This window comes from Mauremys mutica, chromosome 6, assembly GCF_020497125.1.
Source record: "Mauremys mutica isolate MM-2020 ecotype Southern chromosome 6, ASM2049712v1, whole genome shotgun sequence".
In the NCBI taxonomy this organism is placed as follows: Eukaryota; Metazoa; Chordata; order Testudines; family Geoemydidae; genus Mauremys; species Mauremys mutica.
The window spans coordinates 34,370,023-34,391,464 of record NC_059077.1 but is presented as its reverse complement, the minus strand read 5'-3'; the positions used below and the strand labels follow the sequence as shown (position 1 = coordinate 34,391,464).

The following is a 21,442-nucleotide window of genomic DNA, read 5'->3' as shown; positions in this document are numbered from 1 at the left end:
AGTCTCTGTTGTCTCTCAGTCTCAGTGATTAATCAGGAGAGGAAGGGGGAACACAGGCCCACCCTTTACTCCAGGCTCCAGTCCAGGGACCCTAAAATTAGCAGCTATGGTAGCTGACTTTTTGGAAATAGGACATGTACAATTCCCTGGGCCACTTCCCCACAGCATCCCCCACTCAATATCTCCTTCACTGGTACCTCAGGGCCTCCTTCCTTACACCCGATATAGCATCATCCTGCTTCATTCCAACTCCAACAATACTCCCTCCTATAGCTCCTGGCACCCACACCTCACTGACTAACTGGAAGGCTTTTAACTAGTTCCAGCCAGCCCTTGATTGGCTTCAGGTGTCCCAATCAATCTAGCTATCTCCACTGCCTTCTAGAAGGATCTTAATTGGCCCCAGGTGTCTTGATTAACCTGGAGCAACTGCCATTTGGTTACCATGGTACCAGGGATTTGTTTAGCCTGGGACTAACATACCTGTTCCTCACTACTTTACTGTAGCCATCTGGCCTTACCCCATCACATAATGAATGTTAAGTATATCACCAATTGCTAACCAGTCTGTTTTAAAATAAACTGTATGATCCCTTAATAATCCTAGCAGTTAACTGTTGATGGATTTGGTTAACAGCTAACAGAAAGAGACTCATTGCCTCTGGTCCAGTAATGTTACGTACATTTGATTCTGCAGTACACCTGCTTATGCTCCTGACCTACCTCTCTCTGCAGACCCAGCTTATTTATATTACAAAGACACACATCACTGTTTCATTTTGCTAAATTATTCCACCACGGATTTATTGTTCGAGACAAAGGAGAATTGCAGCATCAAAGTCTTGTAGTGTTGTATTTATGGCCAAGCCCGTTCAAAAAACAACAGTGTTCAAAGACAGAGTGGGTGTAAAATGAAATATTTAGACAGCATCACAGTCTTCACCGAGCCTTTGAAAAGGCCCATCGTGTCTTCCAGCTTCAGTTTCTACAATTAGAAAAAGGTAGCGCAATTCTATCTCTGGGCTGGCTTTACATTTGGAAGAAAGAGACACTGCACACTGAGGACTGGGGTGGGATTTTCAATAGTACCTAAAGGACTTACATGCAGGTGTCCCATTGAAAGTTTGTGCTCCTAATTCACTGACGTATTTCTGAAAACCTGCCCCTTGCTTATGCCCTACCTGGCCACTGGAATAATCCACCTTGGTGATCATTCCTTCCAGACAGCAGTATGGCCATGGGAAAGGGAATGTGACCTGAACTTCCTTATTCTCCAGCAATCACTGGCTGCCAGAATGGAACAAAGAAGCACTTAAAGTTCCAAAGCTCCATGAACTCAACCTTGGTAAAGCGTGAGGGGGGGCGGGAAATGGGGCAGAGGCAAGAAGGAAAATCCAATATAGGAGATCATTGGAAAGTAGGACACTGAGGAGTATTTTTAAAGACATAAAAGAGAAATAGTATAAATGTGGCCTTGCCAGGAAGAAGTGTATATTAGACGGCAAGGTTTTTATTAAAGCCAGCTTTCTGAGCATATCGAGTGGGGTACATTACAGTGGGGTATGTGTCTGGAAAAACAATCAAAAAGAGCCTAGACGAATGCAGATAATAGTGAGCCAAACCTCAGGTGAGATTAACATGTTCATAAAGGGCTTGTGTGCTATGTACATAAAGCAAGTAAGAGTCCGCTCTCAATAACGTGTGTGTTAAATCAGGAGCAATTCTGAGTCAACAGAGTTATCCCAGTGTAAAACCATTGTGAGACTGAATTAAGCTTTGTATGTAGCCTTTCAAGGGGTTGTATAAATTGTTCAGCTACAGTGTATTGCATGTATCCAAATCTGCCATCCATAATAAAGCAGAATAGTGAGGTGGGTATAGCGACAGTAGTAGTGTGGGAACAAAGGACTTTCCTTCAGCAACACAAAGATAACCCTTTGCTAAACTAAGCAGATGAATAAACCTTCCTCTGCTGCCCTCAGCAGCTCCTAGCAGGAGTCCTAGTAGACTAGAAAGTTGCACACTTCAACAGTTACATTACATACAGAAAGCCAGACAGAGAAATACCATCAAGTTAAGTGTAGGGCCTCACTTCGCTCAACCACCCAGGCACAGCCAGCCACTGGCAGCTCATGCAGACCTGCTTTGCACAAGTTTATATGACACTGTAATTAAGATATGAGTGGCCAGTCTCCACTACTGTTCCCAAGACTGGGGCCACGCTATTGTTCTGGCAACGCTGGGCAATTTTAACAAAATGATCAATGTAGACACTCCCGCACCAGCATATGGTTATGTTTTCTTTTGCAGCTGTTGGATCAAATAAGAGTCCTTTATGATCCTATGGAAACCCTTGAGTTCATTTGCAATTCTAAAAATATATCTTCATTACAGTCAGTGTGGTAGGAACACCTGCTGGGTGCAGAGTGCTGCACTTCCAGAAGGCCTAGGGCACAAGAGACAGGAATTCACAGTACATCTGTCTAGCCTGGGCTTAGTTTAGGAAGTCACATTAAGCAGTTACACAGAGGAAAGAAGGGAGTCAGTTATAGGCAGAACCATCAGCAATTGGTTTGTAGGTAGAGGATACTTTTGCAGTTGAAACAACAATAATGATAAGTGAGACAGATCTTGTTACAGCTGCTTTTGAATTCAACAGATTTCGTGTTGTTTTGATTATCCGTGCTGTTTGACAGTTGGGGAGGTTTGCGTGGGTGTGATGATAAACACAGCTGAACAAGGGGCCTGATCCTGCTCCTACCCAAGTCATTGACTTCAAGAGGAGCTGGATCCAGCCCCCAAGAAAAATGTGCAACTACACGTAGCAGGCACGTAGCCCGGTGTAGTAGGTTAACCCTCTGCCTGGGCTTAGCCATAGGGTTGCCAACTTTCCGATTGCAGAAAACCTAACACCCTTGCCCCGCCCCCTGTCACGTCTCTTCTTGAGGCCCTACCTGGCCCAGCCCCCACTCACTCCATCCCCACCCCCGCCGCCATTGCTCGTTCTCCCCCACCCTCACTCATTTTCACTAGACTGGGCAGGGTGTTGGGGTGCAGGAGGGGGTGAGTGTGTGGGCTCCAGGGTGGGGCCAGAAATTAGGGGTTCAGAGTGTGGGAGGAGGCTCCGGGCTGGGGCAGGGTGATAGGGTGTGGGAGGGAGTATGGGCTCTGTGCTGGGTGTGCAGGCTCCAGGTGGAGCCAAAAATGAGGGGTTCAAGGCTGCTGGGGGGGCTCTGAGTTGGGGCAGAGGATTAGGGTCAGGGCTCTGGCTAGGGGTGCGGGCTCTGGTGTGGGGCCGGGAATGAGGGATTTGGGGCTCAGGGCTGGGGTAGGGGGTTGGAGTGTGGGAGGGGGTGCAGGCTCCAGAAGGGAGTTTGTGTATGGGAGGTGGCTCAGGGCTGGAGCAAGGGTACAGGAGAGGGTTTGGGGTGCAGGCTCTGGGAGAGAGAGTTTGGCTATGGGAGGGGGCTCAGGGCTGGGGCAAGGGTGCAGGAGAGGGTTTGGGGTGTGGGAGGGGGCTCAGGGCTGGGAGTTGGGGTGCAGGAGGGGTTAGGGGTGTGGGCTCCATTCGGGTGGCGCTTATCTCAGGTGGCTCCTGGAAGCAGCCAGCAGTGCCCTCTGGCTCCTAGGTGGAGGAGTAGCCAGGCGGCTCTGCACGCTGCCCCCATCTGCAGGTGCCTCCCCCGCAGCTCCCATTGGCTGTGGCTCCCGACCAATGGGAGCAGTGGACCCTGTGTTCAGGGCAGGGGCAGCTCACAGAGCCCCAGTGGCCACCCCTGTGCCTTGGAGCCGGATATGCCAGGCCACTTCCAAGAGCCAAACGCAGCCAGGGAGCCTGCCTTAGCCCCGCTGCACTGCCGACCAGACTTTTAATGGCCCAGTCAGTGGTGCTGACCAGAGCTGCTAGGATCCCTTTTTCATAGGGCCTTCCAGTCAAAAACCAGATGCCTGGCAACCCTACTTAGCCATAGTATCTTTGAGTCTCTTCCCCCTAGGAGAACCCCCACTCCAGGGCACTATCTGTTCCCAGAGGGTGTTCCGCTCACTCCTGGGGTCCAATTATTTCTAGTCCCTGGTGGTGTTCCCCAGATCCCACCACAGGTCATTGGTTGGGAGCAGCCTTCCAGGGCCCCTGGCCTGTATCAGACTTGTGGTATCTGCCTGTCCCCAAACAAGAGGGGGAGCGGGGAGGGACGGAAAGGCTAGCCCCCACCTCAGGCTTAACTCCCCTTGATACTGGCGCTCACTAGCAGCATAGCCTCTTCTCCTGGGAAAACTTCCCCCTTCTCTGGGGGAAGTTTCACCTTTTTTAGCTCCCCTTCTCCAGGAGGAACATGTTCTGCACGTGCACCTCACTGGAGCGGCATGAGTGCAGGAATGCTTGTTAGCCTTTCTGTCAGTGGGATGGGCTTGTGACAGTATTACTGACATCGGATGCTGGAGTGTAGACAGAGCACAAATGTTCCTGTCAAGTAAGCTCATGCCTGAGGCAAAATAGGACGCTTATGAGGAGGGGAGATGAAGTCAGTCACTTACTTGGAAGCAGGAGAGAAGTGAGGGCCTGGAGGAGAAAAAGTGACAGTTTAAACTGTCTCCTCCCCTAAAGATAAGCTGCTCTTGGAGCAACAGTGTATGTGCAGCCATTTTTCACATGTTTTCTAGTGTAAAAACTGAACTGGGAGCTGGTAAGTAGGCCAGACTATTTTTTATAAAAGAAAGTGAATGTAAAATGGCTGTTAGGCCATTAATTGCTTCTGAAAAGACAACTGAGTCTCTGGAATACAGGAAGGGGTGTTAGAGGGACTATTCAGTCCAAGGAACTGAACAAAGAGAGCAAGTGGTGAAAAAGCAACAACAAATATATATCACTTGAGAAAAGATCCTTGTGCAAGGATTCTGGAATAAATGTAATTGGTCGAACTGGCTTTTTATTGTAAAACTGCATTTAGAGATAAATTTGATTATTGTTTGAATATTTGTTATATTGCTTGATTTCTATTTTTGGTAATAAGTGCATTATTATTAAATAACCATAGAAATGGGAAGTTGTGGTGTTTAGATGCTGCTTGTGATTATTAGAACTGGGAGCACTGGCTGTTGGGAGTCTGAAAGGATAAGAAACAGGAAGGAGGGGGGAGGAGTTGAGGAGGCTGAGTGAGAATTACAGAGGGTGCAGCTGCAGCTTGATAAAGAGGTTTCCACTGTAAAAATAAAGTCCTGTTGAAGCTTGTTAGTACCTTGCCTGCTTGATACAACAGAAGTGTCCCTTTAAGAACAGACTGTGGCATTTGGTTATAGCAAGTGTTTTCAGGAACGGGAGAGCACTGCCGTGTATTTCCAGAATGTGAATGACCCAACCTGTTTACTCTTTTCTAGCATCCTTTTAGGAGGAGCTACTTTTAGAGTGGAGCAATACATTCCATAAATCCTCACAAAATTGTCTTTCAGAAGTTCTTTTTAAATGAACTGTAAAATTACAAAGCTACCTTCTAGCAGCAATAAGCCTCTCCATACGTTAGTAAACTAAGGATACGTCGTCACTACCCGTCATATCGGCGGGTAGCAATCAATTTCTCGGAGTTCGATATATCGCGTCTCATCTAGACGTGATATATCGAACTCCGAACGCGCTCCCGTCGACTCCGGAACTCCACCACCGCGAACGGCGGTGGCGGAGTCGACGGGGGAGCCGCGGACGTTGATCCCGCGCCGTGAGGACAGGTAAGTAATTCGAACTAAGGTACTTCGACTTCAGCTACGCTATTCGCGTAGCTGAAGTTGCGTACCTTAGATTGAAACCCCCCCCCCCAGTGTAGACCAGGCCTAAGGGTGCACTCTCAGATGGCTGAAGAAACAAGCCCAACACTTGCACCTCACAACGAACCCAAAGCATAAACTAATAGCCAGAGAAAATTGGGTGGATGAAGAAGTGTGGCTATGGGAGCAGACAAACAGCATGGAAGTTAGGATGAAGAGGGGGAAAAAAAGACTATGAGCCTGATTCTGATCTCTTGTACACTGGTATAAATCAGAAGTAACCTTAGTTAAGTAAAATGAGTGAAAGTGAAGGGATGTGGGGCCCATTGACTTGAATGGTGTTAAAGGATAAAGTGTATCCAAGATGTTTTATCTTGTCCTTTTGGGTCTTCTCAGATGCAGAACCAGTTTACTCCCTAGAATAACAGCCAATGAATAACAGAAAATTTATTCACAAATTAACTATTTTGACAGTTGGCAAAAAAATTGATTGAATAACATTCACTGAGTGGTTGAATGATGACAAAAGCATGTGAATAATTTAGTAAAAAAAACCACCAACATTTATTGGCTAAATATTAGCAATTAATAATTTGTCCAGCTCCAATAATGACTGATCCATCTGCTACATGGGGACTAGGTCTTATCTTTGCAGGGAGATCAACATGATGCACTAAGCTTAAGATAATTGTAGAGCCTATCTATTAACTTATAAACTAATTAAGTCATCCATTTATATGGATATCAAAAATATCCATATCGGTTAATTATCACAAATTTCAGAAAGGATGTTGTACCTTGTGCTTCAGGACAAACTAGTTTTTAAAATACTGGAAATCAGGATGAGGGAACAGATTATCCTACATCTGCCTCCTCCGGCGTTCTCACTCCTTCCTCTGAAGCATCTGCTGCTAGCCACAGTCAGAGACAGAACACTGGATTATACGGCCAGTGTCTCTTTCCATGTTTTTTAACTTCAAAAATAATATAGATCCCAGAATGCATTTGAGTCCCTCTATCCCTCAATTCTAAATCATCTTTTCATTAAAACCAGGCCAACTGCAGAACCAAATCCAACCAAGGGTTTGGAATTCCTGCCTGTCACGGAGTCACCGGGTGAAACTCTAGAACTACTCCATATGAAGCCAGTCAGGACTCTGGGGGAATATGCCTCCTCTCTCTGAGAATACTATCACCAGGGCAAGAAGCTTAAGAGCTTTGACCTTCCTGGGTCTGATCTCTGAGCATTCAGGATCTCCTTCCACACCGTGCGCTGTGAGTCTGCCTGGGCAGGGTTCCTGGGGAGCCCGGCACTCCAACTCCACAGTCAGATGTGACTCTCAGCCACCCGGTAAAACAGAAGGTTTATTAGTTGACAGGAACACAGCGCAGAACAGAGCTTGCGCTCTCAGAAATCAGTGACTTTCAGCCAACTCCATCTTGGAGAATCCTGGGACAGAAGCCCTGGACTCCCCCTCTTCTGGCCCCCCCAAGCAGACTGCCAGCTTCCAACGACCCAACCCCAGACACCTCCATTGCTCCTCTTCCTTGTCTTTGTCTCACTTCCTGGGCAAAGAGTCACCTAGTCGCACCCCCTCCTGGGTCTGAGGTTACGAAGGGCACCAGTCATAGCATATGTGCAGGCAGCTGGAGCAGCCTCACCTGCCCCAGATGTCTCAGCCAAAATCACACATCCCTATTCCCACCACCAAGGTATTGGTGCAGCACACAGGGAAACAGAGGCACACACGGTATTCATGGAAAACAGTAAAACTGCCATAGACTCAACAGTAAGACCCACATACAACGTAACAAGGGAAAATCTCCACTTCATCACATTGCCTTCCATCTCTTATGTTTGCTTATAAATGGCCACAGTGGCTTGGCTTCCATGCCAAATTGACAGAGATGTGGATAGCTGTTCTTGGTTTGGAGTAGATAGCTATTTTCAGATACAAAGATTAATTCAATCAGGAGCCAATGCATTAACGTTGGATCCAATTTCTTTTGGCCATGTCTGTCTTTCAGAGAGTTTCTAAAACTAAGCCTCTCTCCTCTCTCTGTGATGCAGAAATGAAATAAAAGGGGAGTTTTGTTATAGGAATATTATACTAACAATGAATTCAACCTTTCTTAAATAGAAACTATATGTCTGCAGCATTGATTAATTTAATGTTGCAATAATTATAGCTGAATAATATCTTAGATTTATCTGGTAGCCTGCTATACAGTAGGTTCTACATAGGCAGAGAACATTGGAGAACAAAGAATTTGAATCTTTGTGTGTGAAATAGATAGAGTTAATCTGTAATTGTTAACTAAATACAATTCTTCCTTAGCAAAAAATGGAATCATCTCATTGTCAGGATTAGCTGAGACACAGTGTACAAAATATAGTGGCACTAGAGTAAATGCTGAACCTTGCTGGCATGGGTAATGCAAAACAAAAGATTAACTGCTGAAATGTATTGTTCCACCAACAAATTAAACATAATGCTTATACGTTCATTTTATTATTCTCTGTTAGTATGCTAGAATTATAAACTAATACAGATAGTGCCTGAATCACCACTCTGTCGCATTCGTTTTGCACCAATGTAACCCTAGTGGAGTCTCACAGGTGGAGAACTGGTGTAATGATGAGTGAATCAGGCTCTTAGATTTTAATCTATCATTGATCACTGCAGTGGGGCACTTTGCATCTTGGAAAAATCTATTTTTGGGCACGCAAGCATGGCATAGCAGTGGATTTTCTGAGGCACGGGGATGGGTGCCATATATCAGGGGGTCATGAGAAGGATCAAGACATTATAAATTATCACTGCAATAAATTATGCCAGACTGTAACGTTAAAATATGGACAATATTGGAGGGGTAGCGGGAAGGATCTTTGCAATAGCAAGAGTCCCTGGGGCACCAAATGGAGCTGGCATTCAGCTGCCCTTCTGAGTGTGCAGCATGTTTTTCTCCTATGCTAGGACAGCTGGGGCCTTACTCCATCCCATCCCCCACTATAGTCTTTGGAGAATCTAGTGCCAGCAGTAGCACTAGACTAGTGCAAGGCCTCCTCTCCTATACCAACTATGGCTGGTCCTTCAAAAGGAGTACCAGGGAGGGAAAGCCTGCTATGCCTTTATTATCTCCACCTTTGCACACCCATGAAGAATATGCCACCATGTGGCCCATTATTATACTTACAGATTGCTGTTTTCAGGAAGGGCTGTGCAAATCAAGGTGCTTTGGAGAGCTGAAAATGTACGAGAGATCACACAGCCACCATCAAAATGTTGCCACCTCTTGATGTAGGATTTGCCAACAATTGTATAATAATAGCATCAGCAATGACACATCATAATTTCAGGAGAGAGCAAGTCTGTTATTTAATGAGCTGGCAAGCGTGAACGCATGCCCTTAATATCTGCCAGCTGGAATCAACATTTCTTAGCCATTTGTCAACCCCCTATACGGCTAAGACCTAATGGGGATTCTCCTTCAGTTCAAGCAGTGGAGGTCTGTGCTTTTGGAACAAGGTGATTAGAGTTCTAGCCCAGCTGTTGGAGTGAAGTTACAAGTGGCTACTGTGCAAACAGAGTGAAGTGTTTAGTTACAACAGGTTAGCCAACTGAAGCGACAGGGAAATGGTGAGTAGAACACAATTGCCCGGTAATTACCCAATGATATTTAATGACCAAACATTGTCAGAGCCTTAATCTTATGTTCCATACCAATGATGTATCAAATCAGGCAGTCTGACACTGTAATTTTATTTTTTCAGTCAGAATAATTGTTTGCATCCTGCCATTATAAAGCTTTCAAAATTTTTGATGCACTGTTTTTAATTTTCCCTATAACATTTCATTTTCAGATGTCCTGCCAAAACCACTACCATAAACCCAAAAGAATATAAATAATGAAACTATGTATTGTGTTTTCTGCATTTAAAGTGTACTATTTTTCAGCTATATTTGAAAATAGGGCTTTTAGCAAGATCATACTTATTCTCTAGAATACACTTACTTTAAAAAGCGGGATATAAACCCTCTTTGCTCTTGAGTCATGGACTTTAAATTTAAAAAGTCATCTGCATCTATTTAAAAAATGAAAATCATTATTTTACATTTGATATAACAAAACCTGGCTCTGGACTGAACAGCAAAAGGCAAAGCATGACAACAGCTTGATTGAATTAACCATCAGAGAGTCTCTTGACTGAATTACAACTTTTCAATTCAGTTCTCTCAGTTCACTCATTTATTTCATCTAGAATATTTCTAGAAAGAAATCCCTGTCTCCTTCCAAATATAAATCTGGCTATTTATCACGAGACATGCACCCACCCCAACCCCAAAGATAGTCTTTAAATAACATGAAGGTCTAGAACAAGCAAACAAATATAAAATAACTCAAAAGAAAAATTAAATTATCATCTTTATGATTAGCTGCTCCTCCAGCTTTAATTCACTACTTTGTGCCTAGAGAAACAGCTGGGATCTGAGATCAGTGCATGATATTACTTTCCATACAGTAGGCATAATACCTTAGAACTGCAAAGTCAAGATAGGGACTTAGGGTAAAATGTTTCCCTCGTTTGGAAAATCTTACAATGGTAGAAAACTTCCTTGGGAACTATCCATCATCCCCACCAAAGGGGGAAGGGGGTGCATGCAAATGTTAATCATTAATTACATTAAGTGACTTTACAATTTAGTGCAAAGTTTCATGGATGTTTTAGGTAATTGGCATGGAACTGACAATTCTAATAGTGGCCAAAATCTGGTCTCATTTGCACCAGTGGATATCTGGAGTAAGGCCTGGTCTACACTAGGACTTTAATTCGAATTTAGCAGCGTTAATTCGAACTAACCGCTCAACCGTCCACACCAGGAAGCCATTTAATTCGAACTAGAGGGCTCTTTAGTTCGAATTTGGTACTCCACCCCGGCAGGTGGAGTAACGCTAAATTCGACATGGCTAGTTCGAATTAGGCTAGGTGTGGATGGAAATCGAACTTAGTAGCTCTGGGAGCTATCCCACACTGCACCACTCTGTTGACGCTCTGGACAGCAGCCCGAGCTTGGATTCTCTGCCCAGCCACACAGGAAATGACCCGCGAAAATTTGAATTCATTTTCCTGTCTGGGCGGTTTGAATCTGACGTTCTGGTTGCACATCGGGGCGAGCTCCGCAGCACCGGCAGCAATGCAGAGCTCTCCAGCAGAGGAGTTCATGTAATCTCTGAATAGAAAGAGGGACCCGGCATAGACTGACCGGGAACTCTTCGATCTGATCGGTGTGTGGGGCGAGGAGTCTGTGCTTTCGGAGCTGCGCTCCAACGAACGGAATGCAAAGACCTACGAGAAGGTCTCCAAAGCCATGATCCAGACAGAGGATACAGCCGTCATGCAACGCAGCGCCGCGTGAAAATCAAGGACCCCAGACAAGCCTACCAAAAAATCAAAGCGGCCAACGGACGCTACGGAGCCTGCCACCACTGCCCCACCAGTGACCATGGACTCTGATGATGGGACAGTGTCGACGGACAGTTCCTCGACGATGTTCACGGACGGGGAAGATGAGGAAGGGTTTGTGGAGGACGAGGCAGGCGATAGCGCTTACAACGCTGGTTTCCCCGACAGCCAGGATCTATTCATCACCGTCACGGAGATCCCCTACCAACCCTCCCCGGCCAGGAACCCGGATCCTGAATCAGGGGTAGGATCTGTCGGTAAGTGCTTTAACCATGTTAACTTTTATTCTTAATATAACAGGAATCTGAAGTGTGTGAAAAGGAGGTCTCTGTATATATGGTGATAGAACAGAAATCCTCCTGGGAGAATGCCACGAAGCTCTCCTGCCGTTAATCGATAAGCATCAGCAGGAGGTTCCTGGGGAGAGCTGCCTTATTGGGTGCTCCGTGGTAGCACACTTTTCCGCGCGAGGCTTTCATGCGGTATTCAGGGAGCACTGCCTCCCAGAGCACGGCTGCATAGGTCCATGGTTCGTGCTAGATTTCACGCAGCATGCGCTCTCTATCTCCTTCAGTGCCCGTCCTCACGGTGATCTCGCTCGGAGACTCCTGCATCTAAGTAGGGGAAGAAATGTTACGTTACGCCTGGTCCAAAGTATTTTTAATAAATAAACGGACAGACGGCATAGCACAGACTCAGCACGCAGCTGCGTGACGAGCGTAACGGAAAGCCAAAGAATCAAATGGACGCTCATGGAGGGAGGGGGGAACGAGGACGCAAGGTATCCCACAGTTCCTGCTGTCTCCGAAAAGCATTTGCATTCTTGGCTGATCTCCAAATGCTTCTAGGGTCAAACACAGTGTCCGCGGTGGGTCGGGGCATAGCTCGGCAATTTACGCAGCCCCCGACCCCCAGAAGTTAAAGGGAAAACAATCCTCTGTTGACTCTTTTACATGTCACCGTATCTGTACTGAATGCTGCAGATAGACGCGATGGTGCAGCACTCAACACCAACATCCTTGCTCCCCCCACGCTATGGATGGCTGATGGTACAATAAGATGGAAATCCATCCTCATCATCAGCCTATTGGCACATGGGGCAGTGCAAAAGGACTGGTAACCATAACGACCGTACCAACTTGCTTGGAACAGGTCGGTCAAGGCCGCCTGTTGCTAATTTTTCATGGTAGATGGTGCAGTATGGCTGGTAACCGTCCTCATCATTGCAACAGGGGGCTGAGCTCCATCAGCCCCCACCCTTCATTGTAAAGAAAAGATTCAATTGCCCCTGGACTAGCAGAGGGATGAGTGGCTCCCTCCTCCACACCCCTTAATGTCATCTCTGGACTATCATTGCAGCTGGAGGCTTCCTTCCACTCATTTCTCACAAACGACTACCTGTGTCTTATTCATGCATTCTATATTACTTCATCACACAAGTGGGGGGACAATGGTATTGGAACCCAGGAAGGCTGGGGGAAGAATGGAATGAACAGGTGGGGTTGTTTCAGGAGCACACCCTGTGAATAGCGTTCAGCTCAAAATTTATGCAGGATTGGACAGAGAGCAGCTGTGGTCTCTGGTTGTATGATACAGTGGTTCTCTAGTACACTTGCCCATAATCAAGGCAGGACTGATTCTATTTTTAGATACCCAAAAAGGAGGGATTGACTCGGGGAGTCATTCCCAAATTTTGCTTTTGCGCCCCTGGCTGATCGACCAGGGGCACTTATGACAGCACCAAATGGCGCAGTGCAAAAGGACAGGTAACCATGACCATCTTATTACCGTCTTCTTACCAGTTCATGGTATGGTAGACGGTGCAGTATGCCTGGTAACCATCGCTGCTGTCATGCAAAAGCATAAGCATGCTGCTGTGTAGCGCTGCTGGTCCGCCTCTGTCAGCGGCATCCAGTACACATACGGTGACATACACAAAAGGCAAAATAGGGTCCATTGTTGCCACGCTATGGCGTGTGCCAGGGCATTTCATGGAAAACGTGCTCGAAATGATTGTCTGCCATTGCTTTCCCGGAGGAAGGAATGACTGGCGACATTTACCCAGAATCCACCGCGCAAATGATTTGTGCAACAGCAGGCACAGGGGTCTCAACAAAAAATTCACAGACAGAGCCTAGACTCAGTTAATTGTTCGCAAAAAAGTATCATTGCAAGGAATTAACTAACTGTTTCCCATCTCACAGCTTCCACTGTCTCCAGACCTGCCACAGCATCCACCTCGCAGAGGCTGGCGAAGATTAGGCGGCGAAAGAAAAAGACAAGGGACACGATTTTCGATGAATGTGTGGGCTGCTACCTAGCCGAGGCGGACCAGCAGAGGCAGTGGAGGGAGAAAGTCTCTCTGTACCAGCGCTCACACAGCGAATGGGAGGAGAGGTGGCGTGAGGAACACAAGCAGGCGACTCAAGCAATGCTTGTACTACTGAGGGAGCAAACGGACACGCTCCGGCGACTTGTGTATGTTCTGCAGGACCGCTGCAGGACAGAGCCCCCGGCAGTATCTCTGCAACTGCCCTCCCCCGCCACAAAGTCACATTCCCCCCTCACCTCAAATAACCAGGAGGATGCCCGCCCTGGGCCGTGAATACTGTCACTGCACCCCAGCAGAGTGCTCAAGTAACCAAAAGCTCTCCTACCCTACGTTTGCATAAGTCCTTCCCTTCCGGACTCAAACAAGTCCCAATCCCAGTCCCATCCCATAACTGTGTACTTAAGTAATAAAAATACTTTGCTGTTAAGTACTGTTTCCGTCATGTTTCTTCACTGAAGACTGTGTTTGAATGGGGTGCGTGGGGAAGTGCGTTGCTAATTGCATAGGACAGGCACCTTTCGCAGGGTACAGACACGGGGGCCGGATCAGCAGCGGGTAACACACACAGTGCAGTCAGCAGGCACCGTGGTCGGTATGGGAGGTGGTTTCCAGGTTCTGTGTGGGCGGTGGGGATGTGACTTTTTAGCGGGGGAGGGCAGGTACAGATCTTATACAGCGGTCCTTGTCGTGGACCGCTGAGTCACGCAGCAGAGGAATCTGTATCCGTCCTCCTCCGCCACAAGGCCACATAGCCCCCCGCACACAGAATCCCAAAAAGGAGGGATGGCAGGCTCCGTTGAAACAAGCAGTCCGGCAATGCGGACCGCTGTAGGAGCAGGAGCCTGTCATTCCTTGAGTTTAGAGGCGGTCTTTACATCAGCGCACACCCTACCCACCACAGTCTGCGTTCCAGTTTCGACCCTTTAACGAAAAGTCATGAATAAAGAAACCTCTCCTCAGTAACAGTGTGACATGTATTTTATTTTTACACGTGTCTTGGAAGTGGAGGAAACGGGGAGAATGGGGTATTTAACCGAAGAGGAGAGTCAACAGTAACTGGGTAAAGAAACAGGGGCAGGTTCAGCTTCTCTGTAAAGAAACTGAACAGTCACAGGTCACGCTGCTCGCTGGTATTTAAAGAGTTCCTTGTCGCTGTCCCAGGCGCCTGTATAGGGCTTCATGAGCAAGTGCATTAGCGGGCAGGCTGGGTCACCGAGGATCACTATAGGCAAATGCACATCCACAACAGTTATTTCGTGGTACGGGAAGAAACTACCTTCCAGCAGGCGTCTGAGCAGCCCACAGTTCCTGAGAACACACGCATCAGGAACCTTGCCCGGCCATACGACGTTCATGTTGGTAAAACGTCCCCTATGGTCCCCCAGTGCTTGCAGAACCATTGAAAAGTAGCCCAATTTCTCAGCAGCTGACTGTGGAAGAGGTGGACGATAAAGTGCGAGGAGGAGAAAACGGCGAGGATCGCAGCGGGCTCCATGCTTGCAGTGCTGTGGCGTCCACGCTGTCACTGACCAGAAAAGTGCACGAACAGATTGCCCGCAGGCGCTTTCAGGGAGGGAGGGAGTGAGGGCGTGATTGACGGTTCAATGACGACAGTTACCCAAAACCACCCTCGACACATTTTTTCCCCCAGCAGGCATTGGGGGCTCTACCCAGCATTCCAATGGGCAGCGGGGACTGCGGGAACTGTGGGATAGCTTCCCACAGTGCACCGCTTCGAAAGTCGACGCCGGCCCCGTTAATGTGGACTCAGAAGTTCGAATTAGTGTATTTAGTATGGATACACAAATTCGACTTCATAAGGTCGAATCCACAAATTCGAATTAAGTAGATTCGAAATAGTCCTGTAGTGTAGACAAGGCCACTCTTGACGCCAGTTGAAAGTCCTGGAGAGCGATGTCCTCTGTATGCAGCACAGACAGCTTCCTCACAAGCATTATGCCTCAATGCCGTACTGAAGAGACCCCCTTGAGTGAGAAAGCAATTCGTTGTTCATGCTTATTCAGTTCACAGGCTCTCTGCTCAGCTGTCAATAAGGACAGCAATTAGTGCAAAACATGGTGGCGTTTTTGATGTGGACACATCTACAAAGAAGCTGACTTCAGTGGAGTTATCCCAGATTTTACACCAGTGCAACTGAGATCAGAACCTGGAGCATTATGTATTTTCTATGTAATTTTACAGTATATTACTGCACATATTTTCTGTTACATAAATAGTAATATAAGACTCCACAAGACTTCCAGCATCATGAAACATAATAAATAAAATATTTGGCAGTATTTCTAATATGGGGAAACTGGCTCAGATAAGAACTAACCTGAAACATCACCCAAAAGTGACATCAGGTTTGATCATATTCAAACCCCATCTCTATTATCATTGTTACCAGACCTTGCAGCCTCCTTATTGGTGGGTTAACACAGCTATGCAGTGTCCCCTGAATGACAACACTGGCATTAGCTCTGTTTAACAAAAGAACAACATCTGTTCATTTCTGGAAGAGAGTATAGAGGCAACTCCCCTCCTTGCATGCTCTCCCCAGGAAATACTTCACTTCAGCTTCCTCTCAGTTACTTCCCCAGACAGGGCAGGGGTGTTTTCCATCTGGGAAGAAGTGACCCCTTTTAGGAGCAGTTTGTGGATGTGCTACGCACAGACCCAGCCAAACACACTAACTGTAAAATTAATATTCATTTTCACGTGCCTTTGGCTTGCTACATTCTGGACAGGATTTGAAGTGTCAATGTCCTCTGAGAACGGCTGTTGCTGAAGTTAACTCAAGCAGAACCAGAAGCAGAAATTATAGACAATCTTTGTGATGCAGCCTGCTCTTGCAAGACTATCCAGACCAATTCTGCAGACGCAACAAGTTCAGATACAATTTGGATAATCATTTGAAATGCTGAATGCCTGTGCAGACAGCCAAGCCGTCTGAGGTTCAGCCCTCACTAAGTATCACATAATACTGCATAGAAAGAAACTGTACATAAAACATATTGCTCATGCCATATTAAAAAAAAAAACAAAAAAAAACCAACCCTTCTTGCCAAACACCACTTTCTAAAAACAAATCTCTTTGGAACTTAGCAAAAAAAAAAAAAAAAAAATCTGAAACTCAAAAGTTAAAAAGTTTGTGTCCATCCCCGGACAGTACATCAAACATGGCTTTATGGATCAACATGGTATTTTTAATGTTGATCCAAGCTGGCAATTTGTATCCCAAGTTTCAAAATGATACCATTTAAAATAGCTGAGATCATATACAGTACCTTGCAAATCGGTTTGCTTGCTTGTTTAGTGTTAATGTACAAGCAAAGAAGGAAAGCATCTGCTGCTCAGATTCAGAGAATTGCTAGTACATGGGTGTGCCCTACCTGGAGACGGGACTGTCTCTGGCACATTGGACTCAGCAGCCATCAAAGAACTCATTGACACATATACTATGCTCTGTAAAGGGCAAAGGTGACATAGTCACAAGCAAAATTACATTGTAATATAGTATATGATATATAGATATTTATCCTGTGCAAACAGATGAGCTTGGTTCAGAACAGATGCCTCTAAATATGGAGTAGAGGAAGATATGAATTAAACATTCTCACCTTGGTACATGAAGGTCCCAAGTGTGTTGTTTTTACTCCATCACTCAAATGTGATCTTGTACTAATAGCAAAGTAACTGAAGGAGGCATAAACAAGGAGATTGGCATGTCTATATCACGTGATGACATCTCTGCTAATAATCATCATCACCCAATTCGCTTTGTGCTTAGCAAAATGAAAAGGCGGAACAGGCCAAGATGCTCTGTTTCTGTGTCGAAGGAGAAAGAAAAGCTGCTGCTCATTAGGGAATCTGTGAGCTCTCAAGCATCTCCTAGCATTTAAATTCCAGATCAGCCATCAATAAAAAAAGCTCAGATGACACCTGACATAATGGGGGAATCACAGAGTGTAAATCCTTTTGTTAGCCTTTGATGGCATCTGAAGATAGTAAAAAATCCAGCATTGCCTGCTAATGGTGTGCTCTTGTCTTCCTGCTTGGAGCCTATGTTCATCCACCTCCCCACTTCAAACATCAGGGAGGTAGAACACGAGGGCTGCATGGTCCTCACTGTCATTCAGTTCTTAATACAAAGCATTGCATGGATGTCAACTGCACAACCCCCATTACAGTCACTAATAATTCCCAACATAATGTTTGCACTAAGAATCCCCCGAAGGTTTTCTTCCCAGGACAGTTTCAAGCAACCAGGATCAGATCCTCTGCTGGTGTAAATCAACATGGCTCCATTGACTTCAGTGAGTTATGCTGATTTCCCCAGCTGAGGTTGTGGTCCCACAGCATGTGGATTGCAAGATTTAGCCATAAAAAAGTCATAGCGGCATGCTATTTTCCCCAACAACAAAGGTTGACTGGATAATACAAAGATTTTTCTTTAGTAACTAAGTAAATTTTTATATCAATTGAGATGTCCACATGAGGAATTGCATTATGTTACAGAATCACTACTACTCAACAATATGTGGAAACACCATCATTTTCTTATTCACTATAGCACTTACACTTATTACCATTTAGTATAGACATTAGCATGGAAGGATCATACAAATTCACATCACAACTGTACTCAATGAGATTCAACACCAAATTTTATTATGTAGCGCTGTCTGCAAAGTCAGACTGCGCACTTTTAAATGTAATTTACGATTGAAACCACGAGTTCCAGTAGCTTCTACAGTCCTTGAAGCGCTGCCAGTTTTTAATTTTCAGGGCCAGATCCTCAGCTGGTGTAAATTGATGTAGCTCCATTGGCATCAATGGAATTAGGCTGATTTTCACCAGCTGAGAATCTCACCCCCTTTCTATTGAAAAGGAAGTGGAATCAGGAATCCTCTAACCTTTCAATTTAGCTTTTTTTTTTTTCAGTAGACAGTTAAAGATTAAGGAATTTGTGGCTACTGGCAAAAAGTTTCATTCACTACTATAAAGCAGTCAGTCTGCCTATTAGCTAATCCACAGTGGCTAATTCTGTAATAAATAATAACAGTCAAAATGCAACTTCACGATTGATGTCTATATGCAAACTCCTGTCTTGTCCTGCAGTATTGTGCAGAGATGACTGGCAGAAAGGTGCAGGAGCCTCTGCTCACCCACCCCTCCCAGTGCAGCATACAGCAACCAGAGAGAAAGGTTATCTAACAGCCTGTTGAGTGCTAGCCAGGGGCCTTCGTAACATGCTTGATGATGGTCCAGCAGCCCACCCGGGAGAGGACCACATCACCAAGGACCACTGCTGAGTAGTGTCCATAGATTCCTCCGAGTCACCCTATCAGGTGCAGGCAGAATGGATGAGAGAACCTCAGCTTGGTCATGACAGTCCTGCTCCTTCCCTCTGCACCTCAGGGACTTCCACCTTTGAGTAGCAAAGACTGACTGGCCATGGAGAATGAATTACCCTCTCTTTCTTCTAACCATTGCTGAAGTTCATTGGCAAGACAGTGCAGGGAGAGCTTATAGCACTGTTCTCCTTACTCTGATTTTTCTCTAGTGCTGTCAATCTTGGAGCTTTCACAAGATTCACCATATCTAAACCCCTGGATCTGTGCATGCCTAGAGCTTTGGGGAGTCTAACTCCACATCCAGATGTTATAGCTGGGTCTCGTCTCTTTGCACAACAAGGAGGCACTATTAATGCAACTACAGAATTCAGCTACTATAAATAAACTATTGCTAATGGACCTAATCCTGAGAAATGCTGAGCAACTGCAACTCCCATTGAAGTTAATAGGAAATTTCGCTGCACAGCACCTTTTGGAAGTTGGCTGATAACAACCTGAACAGAAACAGAAAATGAGAACAACAGCTAAAAAGTTCCCGTTTCTGGCTTCTCAGAAACACTTACTGGCAACCAGTATTGTACACACTCTATCTCATGAAAGAATTAAATAATTTTCATCTCCCTATAAAATCCTCAACGTTAACACTAAATAATTAACAGCAGTAAAAGACAAGCACCATCTTCTGTTCAGATGAATTCTGTAAATGGTTTGTGGCCCTCTCCAGCACTGAAATAGACAGTTGAGGGGAAATTATTGTAGTTATTTAAGTTTAAGTTTATTTTATGGATTATTATTACTGAGATTATGATGAATCCTAATGTCATAATTAATTATTGGCACTTTGGACAATTAGTAGCCATAAACATTCCAAATGACTAGTTAGCAGAATATCACATTGTTTATTGCTACTTTAATTTAGAGCCTAATAAGTTAGCTTGCAATGTATTATTAGATCCCATTCCCTGGAAACATATTACACAGCAATCCTACAGCAGAAAGGCTAAGTTAACAATAGACTCATTAGCACACATAGGTGCTGGAATTAAGGGTGCTGGGGATGCTATTGCAACCCCTGGCTTGAAATGGTTTCCATTATATACATGGTTTGCAGTTTGGTTCAATTACTCTCAGCACCCCCACTATACAAATTATTCCAGCACCCGTTAGCACATGAATGTTAATCATGTGCTAACACATAAGTGAGGGGGGCAATGTTTGGCAGGCACCAGTACGCGAATGATGACTTATGCCCAAGCATGGGTGAATGGTCTTATGCTTCACTGTATTGGGATCTGCTATTTAAAAAAAATTAAAAAGAGAGACCGCAGTAGATTCAAGCGCAAAGAAGAGAAAAACCATCTACATTGCTGCTTTATGAGAGCAGCAGCTTGTGCTTGTAATAATCTTTCAACAACATCCTGACAGTCAAAAACAATCTATCAACTATGAAAGCTCACTGTGTCATGAAATAAACTGAGATGTGACAAGAACAAGTCAGGTTCTGTGCGCAAATCTTTACAGCAGCGGAAAAACCTGCTTAAAAGGAGATTTGGGTTGTTCTTGGTAAAATCTTTAAGGCCATTGTGGAGGAGTCAGTATAGAGTAATTGGTACACTTGAATGAAACTAGAAAATGTATAACTTTCCTCAAGAAATAAACCAAATCCTTTTAATAGATACTCTGCTGGGTGTGTTTCCAGATAACTATACATGCAGGCAAACAACGCTAAAATAATAAAAGCAACTGTGTATAAATGGCACATTCTCACTCAACAGATCCTCTCTCTCTGGCTGTGTTCAGATTCACATCTGCTGTCCTGGGTGTCAAAAATCATTTTTGCTGCTTTTTAATCTTGTTGGCAGTGCAAAGACTGAAGCACAGGAGAGTTCGCTGAAAATTCTATTCCTGCCTGTTAACCAGGCCAGGCCTCAGTTCTACAACCCCGACCAACATGGGCAGTCATATTGACCCATCACTGAGTGGATGAGAGTTGAAGCAGTGAGCTCTTTGTCTTTTCACCTCCATTTTAGAGGAGGAAAACAAGGCAGAGAGGTGAAGAGAGTTGCTCACAGCCACACTGAGCAACAGTGGCACATCCAAGGTATGAACTCAGGCATTCTTGGCCACTGCCACCCCAAACCCTGTGCATTCCTTTAGGCCAGACAGGTTCTCTCTTCTAGCCAAGATATTAGTCCCCAAACTATAGCAATCCTAACACTTTGCTCCAACCCTTAACTACAGACTATCCATAGTACTTATGTGGTCATCATCTGAGCATCTAATCTTTGATGTATATATGATCACAACAACCCTGTAAGATAGTCTTTCCTATTATCCACATTTTACACATGGAGGACTGAGGAACAAAGAAGCTAAGTGACTTGCCCAAAGTCACACAGTTAGTCTATGGTAAAGCAGGGAATTCACCCCAGGTCTCCCAAGTCCTACGTTAGGCCCCTAACTGCTACATCATCCTTCCTGTCATCACGTTGAGCCTACTAGTAAGATGAGACAAGAGTATTTAAA

General features: G+C 45.3%; 1 long non-coding RNA gene across 1 annotated transcript in view; it reads right to left on the bottom strand.

Annotated features, from left to right (window-relative positions):
* LOC123372651 overlaps positions 1-9,035 on the bottom strand; it is a 58,169-nt gene extending 49,134 nt beyond the window's left edge. Inside the window, exon 1 of the long non-coding RNA XR_006580390.1 lies at positions 8,956-9,035. This is a non-coding gene — a long non-coding RNA (uncharacterized LOC123372651). The remainder of the gene's footprint in view (positions 1-8,955) is intronic.
* Positions 9,036-21,442: the final 12,407 nt, after the last annotated feature.